The sequence below is a fragment of the Bos javanicus genome, chromosome 25 (assembly GCF_032452875.1).
Source record: "Bos javanicus breed banteng chromosome 25, ARS-OSU_banteng_1.0, whole genome shotgun sequence".
Classification (NCBI taxonomy): domain Eukaryota; kingdom Metazoa; phylum Chordata; class Mammalia; order Artiodactyla; family Bovidae; genus Bos; species Bos javanicus.
Genome location: NC_083892.1, coordinates 41,259,410 through 41,273,134, shown reverse-complemented (window position 1 = coordinate 41,273,134; position 13,725 = coordinate 41,259,410). Strand labels below are relative to the sequence as shown.

Below are 13,725 nucleotides of genomic sequence, written 5' to 3'. Positions count from 1 at the left end.
CGCGGGAGCCGGCGCTGCAGGGCTAGGACTGGGTGAGTGCCCTGGCCCCGCGGGCCACCTGGAGCGGGGAGATGGTGGGGTGTCTGTGGGCACTGAGCTCCACGAGTGGGCTCCGTCACAGCGGAGCAAGGCCTGCCCCCCGACACGGCAGAGCCTCCTGCTGGGGGAGGAGAGGAGGGGAGACGGCAGAGAAGCCCGCGTGGTCCGCAGGTGCTGAGGGGCTCGCGGCCAGCCTGGCAGCTCCGCACTCCCGCGCTCCCCTCCCGACACAGCGCCCAGGCCGGACACCTTTCCAGGAAAGGCACGCCAGGCATACCATCCCTGCTGCTGGCTTCAGCGACAAGGGGCCAGGACCCAGACTCGCTGGCCGGAGCCTCCTGCCGCCAGAGGGCCCCGAACAGTCTCTCCGCCATGAGTCCGGGCCCCCTGTGGGGCCGGAAATTGCACGTTTCATGCGAGAGAGGAGACGCAGCCCTGGAATTACATGCAGATGAGCAGCACGCGTGCCCACCGCCAGGCTGCCTGGCAGACGCCCGCCCTGGTGAGCGCAGTGCCGGCTTTCAAATGGGCCTCGCTGTGTGGTTAACTGCTCACTCGGCAAGCAGCTTGTCACCTTGCACAAAAATGATCTGAAAAGACACCAGCAATTACAGCCCACCAGATTACGGGGTGGGAGAGTCCCAGGGTGACAGGCGGGCACGGGTGCAATACCACACTCCCGGGAAGCCAGCCTCCCCCACTGCCGAGACGTGGCAGCGGGGGCCCAGGGGGGTGGCCTGTCCCCCGGCCAGAGCCGCGCCAAGTGCTGACGGCCACAGCGTGCCCTCCGGACGCACACAGCCCTGGGTGGGGTAGACATGGGGTCAGGCCCAGAGGCCAGTGCCCTGCTCAGTGCCACCCAGACAGAGAGCAGGGGAGCCGAGTGGGCCCCCAGATGCCCCCGGCAGAGCCAGCCCTGCGGTGAGGACCGCCCTGCGTCCGGGTTGCCTCAGCACAAGGCTGGCCCCTTGCTGAGGCCCTAGCACGGCCTCTGGGGGCCCCATGTTTGGTGGGGCTCCCCTTGTGAAACTCGCCGCCCTCTGATGACTTATTCACCTGCTTGGTTGCCGACCACTCACATCTCCCACCTAAAGCCCCCACAGGGGGGATCTGGGTCACGAGGGGTGCACAGCTCGTGACTGCCACTCGCCCAGCCAGCTGAGGCTCCCTCCGCACGCACCGGCTGGTCTCAAGCTTTGGAAGCATCCCCATGCACACCCCTACCTCACGGACAGGGAAACGGGCTCCGGCAGTCACAAGCAAAGCGCCTGGAGATACACTCGTGCGGACACACGCACGCACGCACACACACACGTGCACGCTCTTCTGCACACACTCACACACACGCCAGGGCCAGAGACCACCTGGAGGACAAGCGCCTTCGACCCCCGAGACGGAGCGTGAGCACACCGCTGGCTGACACGGGTTTCCAGTGGCTTCCACACACGCCCTGCAGGCTACCCCCCAGAGGAGACTCCGGGGAGCAGAGGACGAGGGGGCCCTGGCCTGCTGGTTTGGGTGGGGAGGAGCCCGGGGCGGTGGCTGTGAGCTGCTAGCCGGCAGGCACTGTCCCGAGCTGGGGGCGCTTCCAGGAGGCTCTGGCTCTGTCCACCCCACGCTGCATGTATTATTAACTCCTGGCGGTGGGCTCGCAGAACATGAACTCCCCGGAAGGCGAGCTCCCTCTCAGAGACAAAAGGCTTCCAGAGCTCATCTTTTATTGACTGAGTTGTTCGCGAGTCAATCTGTCTGCTTTGGGCGAGACGGGAGTTTAAATTGTCTCTCTCTTTCTCCTTTGGAGACAAGGCAGTTTATTAAAGCTGTTGACGGCTCCAGCGAGGCCTCATGGCCAAACTGCAGGGACCCCCTCAGACGGGACGGGAGCAGAGACCCTCGGAACCAGCTGGCTGCAGACTCGGGAAGCAGCAGACGGGGTGGGGGCAGCCCGCGGGGCCTGTGGGGCCAGGACACAGGCTTCCCAGTGGAGCCGGGCCTGGGAGAGCACCGGGAAGATGGGCTCCAGCCTGGGGGTGACCACACGGAGAGCGTCCTGGCTCCGCCTGTGAGGAGGAGCGAGCCTGATGCACACGCCTGCCGGCGGAGGGGAAGGGGACGGTCTGGTGGTCCTGCAGCCCCTCTTGGCCTGGACGGCCCTGGGGTCCCAGCACACAGGGCCCTGGTCAGAGGTCACAAGCGCCCAGCGCAGCAGGTGGTGCCAGCTCAGGGACAGCCTCTGCCCGGGATGGAGGAGGAGGCTCAGAGGGGCCAAGGGAGTGGCCCGAGGACACACGGCAGTTGGCGGCCGTCAGGACCAGAATCTAGGCTGCATGAACTCTGCTCCTGGCCCAGGGTGTGGGGCTTGGGCTGACCACCAACGACGTGACAGCACGTGGCTCCCCCGCAGAGTCCAGACATGACGCACGTGGCTTCCCCTCCCCCACAGGGTCCAGACGTGACGCACGTGGCTTCCCCCTCCCCCCGCAGAGTCCAGACGTGACGCACGTGGCTTCCCCCTCCCCCCGCAGGGTCCAGACGTGATGCACGTGGCTTCCCCCTCCCCCCGCAGGGTCCAGACGTGATGCATGTGGCTTCCCCCTCCCCCCGCAGGGTCCAGAAGATGCCACTGATGCCCACCCCCCGCCCGGCCACGGGAAAGCCTTCTCCCCCAACCTCCGCCCAGCCCCCACCTCTAGAGAGGTCCCCGACTACGAACAGCTGCAGCGCCAGCACCACATGATCCACCCAACGAGGGCAGGGAGGGAGGTCCTCTGGGGCTCCCCCAAGGTGGCAGAGCTTTTGGAGCGCCTGCTGTGGGGCACCCAGCAGCGGCAGAAGAGCACCCTCCCTGGAGCCCCCCGAGGAACGCGGCCCTGGCGGCTACAGCTCAGCGAGGGCCCAGAGCCCAGCTGTGAGGCCACAGGGCGCTGAGTGGGAGGACGGCCACGTGGGGAAAGAACGGGAACCGCGCTGCCGCCGGGGAGGCCCTCTGGCCGACTCTTAGACATAAACTATTGCAGAGCCTGGCAACCCCACTTCCGCCGAGGGGAATGCAAACCTTAGTCCACATGCAGGCCTGGACTCAGATGTTCACAGCAGCCAGGGCGTGCGAACAGCCCGTGGGCGCCAGCTGACGGGGAGCCCGCCATGGAGCATGTGCAGAGGGGGTCACTCGAGACAGAGATGAGATGCCAACCCTATTACGTCATATAGACGCCCATGGGCTGGGGGACCCCCTTCCTGCGAGCCTCCAGAGGGGACCCACCGACAGAGCCAGAGGCCGACGGGGCTGTGGGGGGCGCGAACACTGATGGCAAGCGGGAGTGAAACCCTTTGGGGGTCCTGACGTCCCGGAGCCAGATTATCGGGACTGCTGCACAATACCCAGTGTTTACTGGAAACACCTGCTCATGTAGAACAGGAGACGACTGGGTGACTAGGCGTTCTTTCCAAAGACTATCAAGAGCGTTAGGTTCATAGCAGAACTGACTGGAGGTGACAAAGACTGCCTCCAAACCAAGCCACACCAGCCCCGCAGCATCAACACACCCTCCAGGGAGGGCGCTCGTTCACGAGCCCACCTAGAAGCCACGAGCCCCACGGGCCACTGCTGCCGCACCGCTCACTTGGGGGCCGTGCCGCCTGTGGGTCTGCACGAACGTGTAACGGCGAACATGCAGCCTCCCAGTGCTGCAGAGGACAGCGTCCTCGCCCTGAACGCTCCCTGGGCTCCACCTCGCCCCCCAACGCCCCTCATCCTCCCGTCTCCACCGCTCCGCCCTCCCCAGACCGTCGTGCCGCCAGTCACATGGTCTGTCGTCTTTCCCGACCGGCTCCTTGCGCTCAGTCATGGGCATGGAAGTTTCCTCCATGTCTTTCTTGTGAATTGGCGGCTCATTTGTTCTCAGTGCCGGATGATGCTCCACTGTCTGGACGGAGCGTGGTCTGCGCCCTGTTCGCCTCCGGAAGGCCTTCTCGCCTGCCTCCAGGCTGTGGCACTCACGGGTTTTCGTGTGGACATACATGTGTCCTGCTCCTCCAGGTGAATGCTGAGGGGTGTGGTGGCTGGGTCATATGGTCGCTTCGTAAGAAAACACCAAACTGGCTTCCAGACTGGCTGCGCCATCTTGTGCCCCACCAGCCACGGACGGAATTCCCGTTGCCTGCCAGCATTCGGTGACGGCAGTGAGGGGCATGGGTCGTTCTCACGGGTTTGGGGACTCTCGCTGTAGCCTGGAGAGGTCAGTTCTGACCCCGCTAATCCTGTGATGCCCAGGAAACAGCTCACGGAGGAATCCCATCAAGATCCGCGAGCTGGGGAGAGGGGGACGTGGGGACCCCACAGACGCTGCAGACACACGCCCTCCAGGGCCGCTCCTGCCCAGACAGCCTGATTGCCCAGGAACGTCCCCGCTGCCCATGTTTTGAGCAGGCTGCCTCGCCTGGCTGCTGGTGCTGTTTCCAACGTGGAGAACAGGGCTGGGTGGGTGCTGGGTGGGGACGCTGGGCTGCTGACGATGCCGGGGTCTGGCCCCTGGACGGCATCAGGTCTGCCTGTGGCCGGGGACAGGGCAGGGCCACCAGGGACTTGCTCGTGGGCAGCAGGAGGCAGAGGGGCCGCAGCCACCGCAGCGGGGGCTCACACGCCCCTCCCTCGGCCTGTCTGCCTGCAAACCTGGAGATTAAATTACACGACTTCCTTACAACTCCAATTAAACACCTAATTGATGGTGTTGCCCTTTATTACCTGACACCAAGAACAAACAAACAGCACAGAGAGAGCAGCCTGGGACACAGTGATTAAAGCGCCACCGCTTTCCGCACCAGCCTGCCTGGGAGCGGCCGACGAGGGCGGCTCCCCACGCCCCCCAGCGGGCCCACAGGGGGCCTCTCTGTGCCTTCCAGCGGGCCAATGAGGGCGGCTCTCTGCACCCCTCAGGGGGCCGACGAGGGGGGCTCCCTGTGCCCCGCAGCGGGCTAACCTGGCGCCGCCCCCTCCGGGTGCGCCTGGGCTCAGGGGCTCTGCTGACGTCCAGGCTCCTGCAGGGCTCCTCTTCGGCTCTGGAGAAGCCATGCTGGAGGCGGTAACCACCGCCTAGCAGCTCTGGGCAGCGGCCAGGGCAGCAATGCCCACCCTCAGGCCCAGGGGCCCTGCCTGACCCCGTCAGCAAGCACGGTGAGCTCCCCACGCCTCCAGGCCCCTGGCTCGAGGGCCCGTGTCCCTGAGAAGGCGCGCGCCCTGCCAGGAGGTGGGGGGGCAGGACCCCAACCCCTCGCCCTCTCCCTCCACTCCCACCCTTGGCTTCCGGCTCTTCTCTGGGGCTTGGGTCCTGCCTCCAAAGTAGACGCCTCACTGGAGCCATAGGTCACCTGCTGTGAGTGTGTTGGGGGAGCTACCGGACAAACGGTTCTCAAGCTGTTTCTGTTTTTCTAGCAGAAGTGACCCCGGGAGAACCGCAGGAATGGGAGGAGAAGCAGGCAGGCTTGGGGCCTGGGGCTGGGGCAGGGAGACGCACGGGCCCCCAGCGGAGGAAGGTGGCCCGGACCCCCGTTTCCCGACATGGCCCGGCAGCAGACGGCAGCTAGGAGTGGGGCGGGAGTAGAGACACACGTCCCGGGACCTGTGCCTGCGGAGGGCCTCCAAGCAACCAGGGGCGCCCCGGCCTGGCCCCTCGGTCCCACAGGCCTGGCGATCCCCCACCCGTCCAGAGACACGGGACGCAACGAAGCTGAAAACTCGCCCACCAAACTAATTTATATCTTTAAAGCAGTGTCAATAAAAACCAAAACCTCAACGGCTTTTTCTTGAACTTGACAAAACATTTCTGAAATTCATTTAGAATAATAAACTTGCTAAGGAAATCTAAATGAAAGCAAAGAAAAGGGAAAAGCTGTGCTCTACAGCAGATATGCAAACATACTTTCTGTTATAATTACTAAAGATGTGGAACAGAAAAATGAAATAAACTCCCAGAATCCATGTAATAAAGACAAAGAAAAATAAAGACACATTATAAACCTACAGGGCAAGGAACGATTATCTGATGGACGGCACCCAGGCAGCCGTCTGTGATCAGGAAAAAGATCAACTGAGGCCTTCACCTTATGCCACATCCCAAAATACGTTCCAGGCAGATTACATCTTTAAATATAAAATACAAGCCAAAAAGTCACAGAAGAAAATAGAATTTATCAAGTCAATAAAGAACTTTCTAAGCTTAAATGGAATAGACTGATGAAACTCCAAAATAAGTTAACACACTTTCTATACAAAATAATCATAAAGAAAAACAAGAAGTTAAACTTCTGTACAAACTGAGTAGAAGAGATAAAGGAGCTCTGGTTGTGATAAGACCATTCAGAAAAGAGGAAGTAAAAAATGTCTCCTTATCAGTAATGACGTGAGATGCCATTTCTATTAGAAAGTCTCAAGCGTGCAGTGGTCAACCCTCTGGGCGCGCGCCCGCAGGGTCTAGCCGGGCGTAGGCGTCTGCGGGCCCTGCACTGTGTCCTGTGCTCTGCCTCTGACTTGCTGCCAAACCCTCCCGGCTCGCCCACCAGAGGGCCTGGCACCCTGGGGACCTTGAAGCCTCTCCTGCACGTGGCCCCTGAGCCTTTAAGGAGCCCCGGACGCTGGTCGTCGGCTGTCTCCATGCTAAGTGGCAGGGCAGCGGCTGCACCAGAGGGTCTGTCCGCTCACCAGTTCAAGGTCGTATGCGTGGTTTTTAACAGCTCTGGTGACCATGAGTTATCCTCACTGGATTCGGGCCACAGGTTCACAAGTTCCAGGTCTGGGAAAGAGGAAGGAAGGAAACCCACCGGCCCTTCACGAAGGCGCCGACCTACAAGGAGGGAACAGCCAACCGCCAGCCAAGAGACGCGCCCACGCAGGCAGATGGGGGAAGAAGCCACAGGTGCAGAGCTGACCTCCCACGGTAACCGTGGCTTGGGGCCAGCCTGGGCCGCAGGGACAGCTTCCTGATGGAGTCTTTCGCGCCTGAATGCAGTCTGCCTCTTCCTTTATTAGAAGCCCCCTGACTCCCTGCTCAATGCGCGGCCGTTTTCAGCACACAGACCTTTTATGTGCCTTGTTAGAATTATACTCAGAAATTTCATTTTGGGAGAGTGAGCAGGGATGGTATAATGTCTTAGATTTCAGCTTCCCTAACTGCTCACAGATGTCATATTCGCATTATACACACAAATCATGTAAGTGAATTCAGCAAGGTTGCAGGGTATAATGGGATTCCCGGATAGCACTAATATTAGGTCAAGAACCTACCTGCCAATGGAGGAGACGAAAGAGATGTGGGTTTGGGTTCGACCCCCAGGTCGGGAAGATCCCCTGGAGGAGGGCAGGACAACCCTCTCCAGTATTCTCCCTGGAGAAGCCCATGGACAGAGGAGCCTGGCAGGCTATGGTCCCAAGGGTCACAAAGAGTGGGACACGACTGAGCGACTGAGCACGGATATAAGAGCAACACACAAAAATCAATGATGAACTCACTGCATTCTTAAAAAAAAAAACAAAAAACTTCTTGGGCTCATCTGTGTAGACAAACACATCATCTGCAGAGAGGAAAAGTTGTGCATGACTTTCAGACAACAATAGAACAGGAGAAGCTCAGACCAAGACGAGCAGAGACGCCAGAACTACTGACGAAACAGCAAGCTGAACTCAGCAACGTGCGGAAAGAAAATATACCGCAGACAAGGGCGATTTACCTGGAATGCAAGGCTGGTTCAACATATTAGTAAACACTTTCACGATAACCCACCACACTGACGGCCTATGGAAGAAAAACCAGATGAGCCTATAAGTGATGCAGAAAAGCATTTGAAAAAACTCAACACCTAACGTGACCAACGCTCTCGGCAGACTCAGACTAGACAGGAACGGGCAAGGGCATCTGCAAAGAGCCCAGAGCTGACCCCGCGCCCCCTGGACCGGGAGTAGGGCCAGTGCCCACGCTGACCACCGCGGCCCGGCACAGTCGTCAAGTCCCAGCCGTGCGGCTACAGGGAGAGAACGTGCGACCCGAGGCGTCAGGCCCACAGGAACAAGTGCAACAGGCCGTGCTCACAGCCGACACGACCGCAGACAATCAAAATCAAAATCCTCCCAGAGCTGACTGGCCTTAGCGCAGCCACGGGCTGCAAGCCCAACATCAAGATCAGCCACATCTCTGTGTCGCTGTTGACCAGGTCACAACCCACTCACTCCTTTTGACCCCGTGGACTGCAGTCCGCCAGGCTCCTCTGTCCGTGGGGTTTCCCGGGCGAGAACGCTGGAGAGCGTTGCCATTTCCTTCTCATACACAAGCACAGAACAACGGACACGACAAGGAAAAACACGCGCTGAGGATAACGAGAAATTAACAAAAACGAGACACACGAGCCTGTTTCTAACAAAACACGCAACTGGTGTGTGCGCTGAAAGCCACAAGAGGCTGATGAACGAGCTCGAAGAAGGCCTGAGTCAGCGGAGAGACACGCTGGTTCTGGACTGGGAAGGCTCATCACGGTAACGATACGGATTCTCCTCAAACTCATCTACAGAGCCAGTGGATTCCCCGTGTAAAGTTCACCAGGATTCCTGCAGATACAGACACGCTGATCCTAAAGCTAAACAGAAAGGCCACAGAAACAGGGCTGCCAGACGCTATTGAAAAAACAGCTTAAAGTGGGAGGGATTACGCGGCCGACCTTAAGACTTCCTTCCCGTCCAGCTACCAAGACTCTGCAGGGACACTCGGGGCAGCAAGCGGGAGGGCCGGGAGGAGATAGGACCACGGCATCAGTCAGATGACGTGGCCAACGTACAGAGGTGACTGATGGAGCCACGACACCATCTCAACACGTGATGCTGGAGTATCTGGACATTTACAGGAGAAAGCCCCCCAGACAAACAAAAAAAAGAACCTCAACCTGAATCTCACATTACAGGAAAAATTAACAAAATGGGTCACAGATTTCAACGCAGAACTAAAAGACCTAAGAGAGAAAACGTGAGGAAAAAGGGTCCTGACTTGGGTCTGCTGAAGTCCCTAGATCTGACTCCTAAAAGAGAAGAACTGACCATTAGAGCACATCCAAGTTACAGGCGTTTGCTCTGCGAAAGACTCTGCTAGGAAACGCAACCCCCAAACCCAAGCCAAAGACAAAAAATGGACAAAAGCTTGAGCTCCCACCCACCCAAGGGGATACAGGAAGGGCTAACGTGAAACAAATCATGCTCAGCATCTTTACACGTCAGGGAAGCGCCAGTCACACCTCGGGGGCCTCCACTGCGCACACCTGGGAACGACTGAAGGGCCCAGTGCTGGTGGGACGCGGAGCCCGGAGCCCCCGTGGGGCCAGCAGGGGTGCGGAACCGCAGCCAGCCTCGAGGTTCACAGTGCACGAACCCCGTGACCCAGTGATCCAACTCCAGTGTTCACCCGAAGAAACGCAAGAACGCTCACAGGAACCGGCAGTTACTTCCTGCCTTCATTTCCAGGTTTGGTCATGGTCTGGGTACCTGACCCACCCTCTGTGGGCTCGGGTTCCACGTCAGCTCTGTCCGAAGCCACCACGGTGCTTTTCAGATCCACCCTCGTGCTGCTAACCCCATCTGAAGACCCCAGCAGGCCTCTCTGCCGCCTGCTGCAAGGCCGGGAGTTGAAGGATGCCAGTGACAATGCCAACGCAGTTCTGCCGGGGTGGGGCGGGGCGGGGCGGGCGAATGGGGAAGGGCTGAGCGGGAGGGACATGACTCTTGTCTCCGCTTCCCACTTCTCTGCAGTCTTCCTGGCTGTTCAGAGGCGGCCCCTCCAGCTGAGAACAACCAGCGGCAAAGTGCAGGCAAGGCTCTTCTTGTTACAGGCTTGGGCTCTCCCTGCTCCCCGAAGGCTCTAGGTGCTGAGACCAGCTCCTGTTGAGCACAGCTCTCTGACCCAGGTTACACCCACCTCTACGCCTCAGGCAGCCAGACCAGTGGCCACAGGTAGCCCTGAGTCCATCACCATGTGCCGGGGCCGAGCCACGTGGGGCCTCAGCGCCCTCACTGGTGACCCATGGCTGCCTGGGCCCTGTGCTCAGCACTGACGTCCCGGCTAGTGCTAATCCAGGCCGGTGGCTCTGGCCAGGGGCCCCCCGGCAGCCCCGTCCTCCCCCTGCGGCGCGGGCACTGGCTGAAGTGGGAAAGGGGGTGAGCCTCGGTCTGCACAGAGAGGCAGGAGACAGAGCAGACGACGCGGCTGCTGCTGGCCGGCCTGTGGCCACCTCCCCGTGGTGGCCTCTTCCCTGGGCAGAGCGAATGGCACTCCAGGCAGGGGCCCAGGCACAGCCCTCTCCAGGTGGCATAGTCAGGCAGGGACAAATCTGATCACCTCCTGTGCATTGCTCTGACAAGATTAGATTTTAATATTAATGTATTACCTAATTAAGCACCAATTAGTAATCTCTCTGGCCCAGGCTGGGTGGGTAGGGAGCCAGCTCCGGCAGGGGAGGGGAGAAGGGGTTCAGGCTCCTGCCGATCGAGGGCCATGCTCCTGGCAGGGGCTGTCCTAAGGCTGAAGTCCAGGAACAGCTGGCTACAAGCTCCCCCACCTATTGTGGTGTGGTCACCCATGGCTGGGCGGCTGCCCCACACCGCCCCTCCTGGCCCCCAGTGCGGCTCCTGGCACAAGGGAGCCGGGGCACCTCTACTGCTGGGTCACCCCCATCCTGGCTGCCAGGTGTCACCGTGGAGACCACGCCCGCCTACACGACCCCCAGGGCATCTGCAGGCCAAGCGCCGAGTACACAGCAGATGAGTCCATCAGGGGTGTGGGGCTGTCCCGCAGGCCACGGGGAAGGTGGGGAGGGCCCTTCTGTCCATGACGAGACTCTGGAGGTTAGGGCGTCCATGTACTGAAATTTCTATGGCTGGAGGCAGGTCACAGCTCAGAGCCCAGCTGCGTGGCCCCGTTGCCAGAGTCCTGGGCGCTGAGGCGGATGCAGACAGCCCGGGAAGGCATTTGCTGGGCTGTGACTCTGCTGACCATGTGAAGCCTGGCCAGACAGAAACACAGCAACAGAGGCCAGGCTCTAACAGCACACTCCATGCACAGGCCGGCCACCCATTCAGCTACTCAGTGCCCCCACCATCTGTCCTCTGGGAGCTTAGAAGCCACCACAGAAGCGCTGGGCGTTCTCACGGCTCCCGGGGACCTGGAGCAGCGCCCGCGGGCCCAGCGCCCGAGCTGCCGCTGAGAAGGGATGTCTGGTGACCCCTGGCCTGTGACCCACTATTCCAGCGCATGGGGGGCTTTCTGCCACCACGGGCTCTGCCCAGCACCCCGCCGTGCTGTGAAAGGTCCTTGGCGCGTGTGCGGCCTGTCCTCCCGGCCTCCGCGGAGCAGGTAGGACGGAGACGTGGGCCTCACGGGCTGCTGGCTCCTCGACTTGCCTCACTGTTTCCTCCTGTTTCCCATCTCGCTGTCTTGTTCCTCTGCTTTTCAGACTTTCTGAGTTTTATCTTAAAAATCCACTCTTTAGATCATCATTTAACTCTTTTATATTCTTAACTTCCAGAAGTTCGCTGTTTTTCATTTTGGAACACTTTGAGGTCTCTTGTCCGTGTGTTGCTGTTCAAAGTCCCTCCTTGTGTCCGAGGACATGCTTTCGGGAGGCCTCCGGCCCTCCGACGGCCTGTGTCCTCCAGGCGCACTTCCCCACTTGCTTGCTCTGCTCCCCGCACGTCAGCCGGCCCTGGTCACAGCCAGCACTGGGCTCTCCCCGCCGGTCAACTCAGCTCAAGGGCCGCTGAGCAGTAACCAAGCGCCTGAAGGGGCCTCCAGGTTCAGCGCCTTCACGTCTCCTCGGGGCCATCAGGCTCCGGGGGTGAAAGGGGCGGGGTGAGGCCCCTGGGATTCTGACCCAGGAGGTCTGAGCTGGGGCCCGGGGACCTGCATCTCCACACGCGCCTGGGGAAGCGCTCTGATCCGACTTTGCTGGGAGAGAGGCTGCAGCCCGCACATGGAGCCGGGAGAAGGCCTGGGTCGGCGGGCCTCTCGGTTACACCTCGGGCAAGCATCCTTCCTGCTCCTGAGCTTGGCAGCCATGCCCCCTCCCCCAGCGCCACTTGCTGCCAATTCCCGGCCTTCGGGGAGGGTCGTGGCATCACTTAGCCTGGTTCCAGCCACGACCACAGCTGCCTGGAGTCCTTCTTCCTAAGTGACTCACCATTAAACCACCCGCCCACCAGCTGTCCCGACTGCAGAGCTCTGCGGTGGTCCCGCTGTCCGTGGGGCCTCAGGGAGCAGGGCAGAGCAGGGGCCCAGGTTCAACTGGCTGTCTGCCCGGACGCCCACAGTGCCCTTGGGCGCGTGCTGGGTGCCCCAGGAGGCTCCGAGCAGCTGCGTCCCCACAGCTGAGCACGCCAGAGGAGCGACAGACTCGAGGAGTAAACGGTCTGTCGCGTCAGATGGTGTGAGTCCTTGTGCAGAATGAAGAGCAACCTTGAGCGCCCGCGTCTGCGTTCCCAGCTCCTGAACTCGTCAAGGACACGGGCAACTCGCAAAGCGGGGCTGGAGGAGCCCGGAGAGAGAACAGGAGTTGGGCCCAGAGACCACGCTCGGCCGCCCGCCTGCTGAGGACCCTGTGGGAGGCCTCGCCCGGCTCTCGGGGCCGGGAAGCCCATCCTGGGCCACAGGGAGCCCCTCAGAGCGGTCTTGGCGGCTGAGCCGTGGTTTGGCCCCAGCATCACCTGGGCGGCACCCAGGCAGCCAACGCCACCCTCCTGAAGACAAGACGGGAGAGGCAGGTGGGGGCAGGAAAGGGCGTGCACCTCACACGACACCCACGGTCAGCATCGCCAGCCCCACGCCCGGTCGCAGGAAAGCGGCTGAAGGAGGGGTGCGGCCTGGGGAGCCAGGGGTTCAGGGGGGCCCGGCATACCCGCACTTCGGGGTCCCCACTGAACCCGGCGGCACACGGATCCCCGCCTCACAGAGGACCCTGGGCTGACAGGCGTGGGACCAGGATCGCCTGGGACACATTGGGGATGGGGAGCATGTGGAGCACAGCCCTGCAGGACGGCCAGGCTCGCTCCAGTCACAGCCACGGCCGACCGAGGCCTCCAGGCCCGCGGGCCGGTACTGGGCCTGCCTCCCGCCTCCACGGGCTCACGGGACAGTGACTGCTGACCAGGCGCCTCAAGAAAGGCTGGCTGTACGCCGAGGTCGACAGTGGGAGCTTGTAGGCTGGAGGGGCTGCGTCCACGATCCCAGGGACAGGGCAACGGCAGAGCCCGGCTCCAGACGGAGACGCCTGTGCTCCCTCTCCAAGCCTGACACAGCAGACACGGGCGGAGGAAGTGGAAAGAGCTTCCCGGGGGAAAGGCTGCTTGGAAACGCAGGCGGCAAACGTCAGGAAAACGGCAGCCGTGTTCTCCCGACGCGGACGCCCCGCAGACATTGCGGGGGTGGGGGGTGAACACAGCCAGCAGCAGACACGGGAGCAGGGGCTGTGCTCCGGGGGGGCCAGGGAGCGCCCCACCGCCAGCCGCTTGAGGCCCAGGGCAGGCAGCCGTGCCTGGCAGCTTCTGACAAAGGAGAGAGGCTGCAGGCGCCCCCCCACCCCCCAGCTCCCAGGCTCCTCCTGGGGCCAGACTGGATGACCCCTGGGAGGCACCCTCTGATGGCAGAGAGAGGCTGCAGGCACCCC

The 13,725-nt window shown here is 61.3% G+C and overlaps 1 protein-coding gene across 8 annotated transcripts in view; it reads right to left on the bottom strand.

Annotated features, from left to right (window-relative positions):
• MAD1L1 (mitotic arrest deficient 1 like 1) overlaps positions 1-13,725 on the bottom strand; it is a 243,949-nt gene that overhangs the window by 29,957 nt on the left and 200,267 nt on the right. The window lies entirely within an intron of this gene.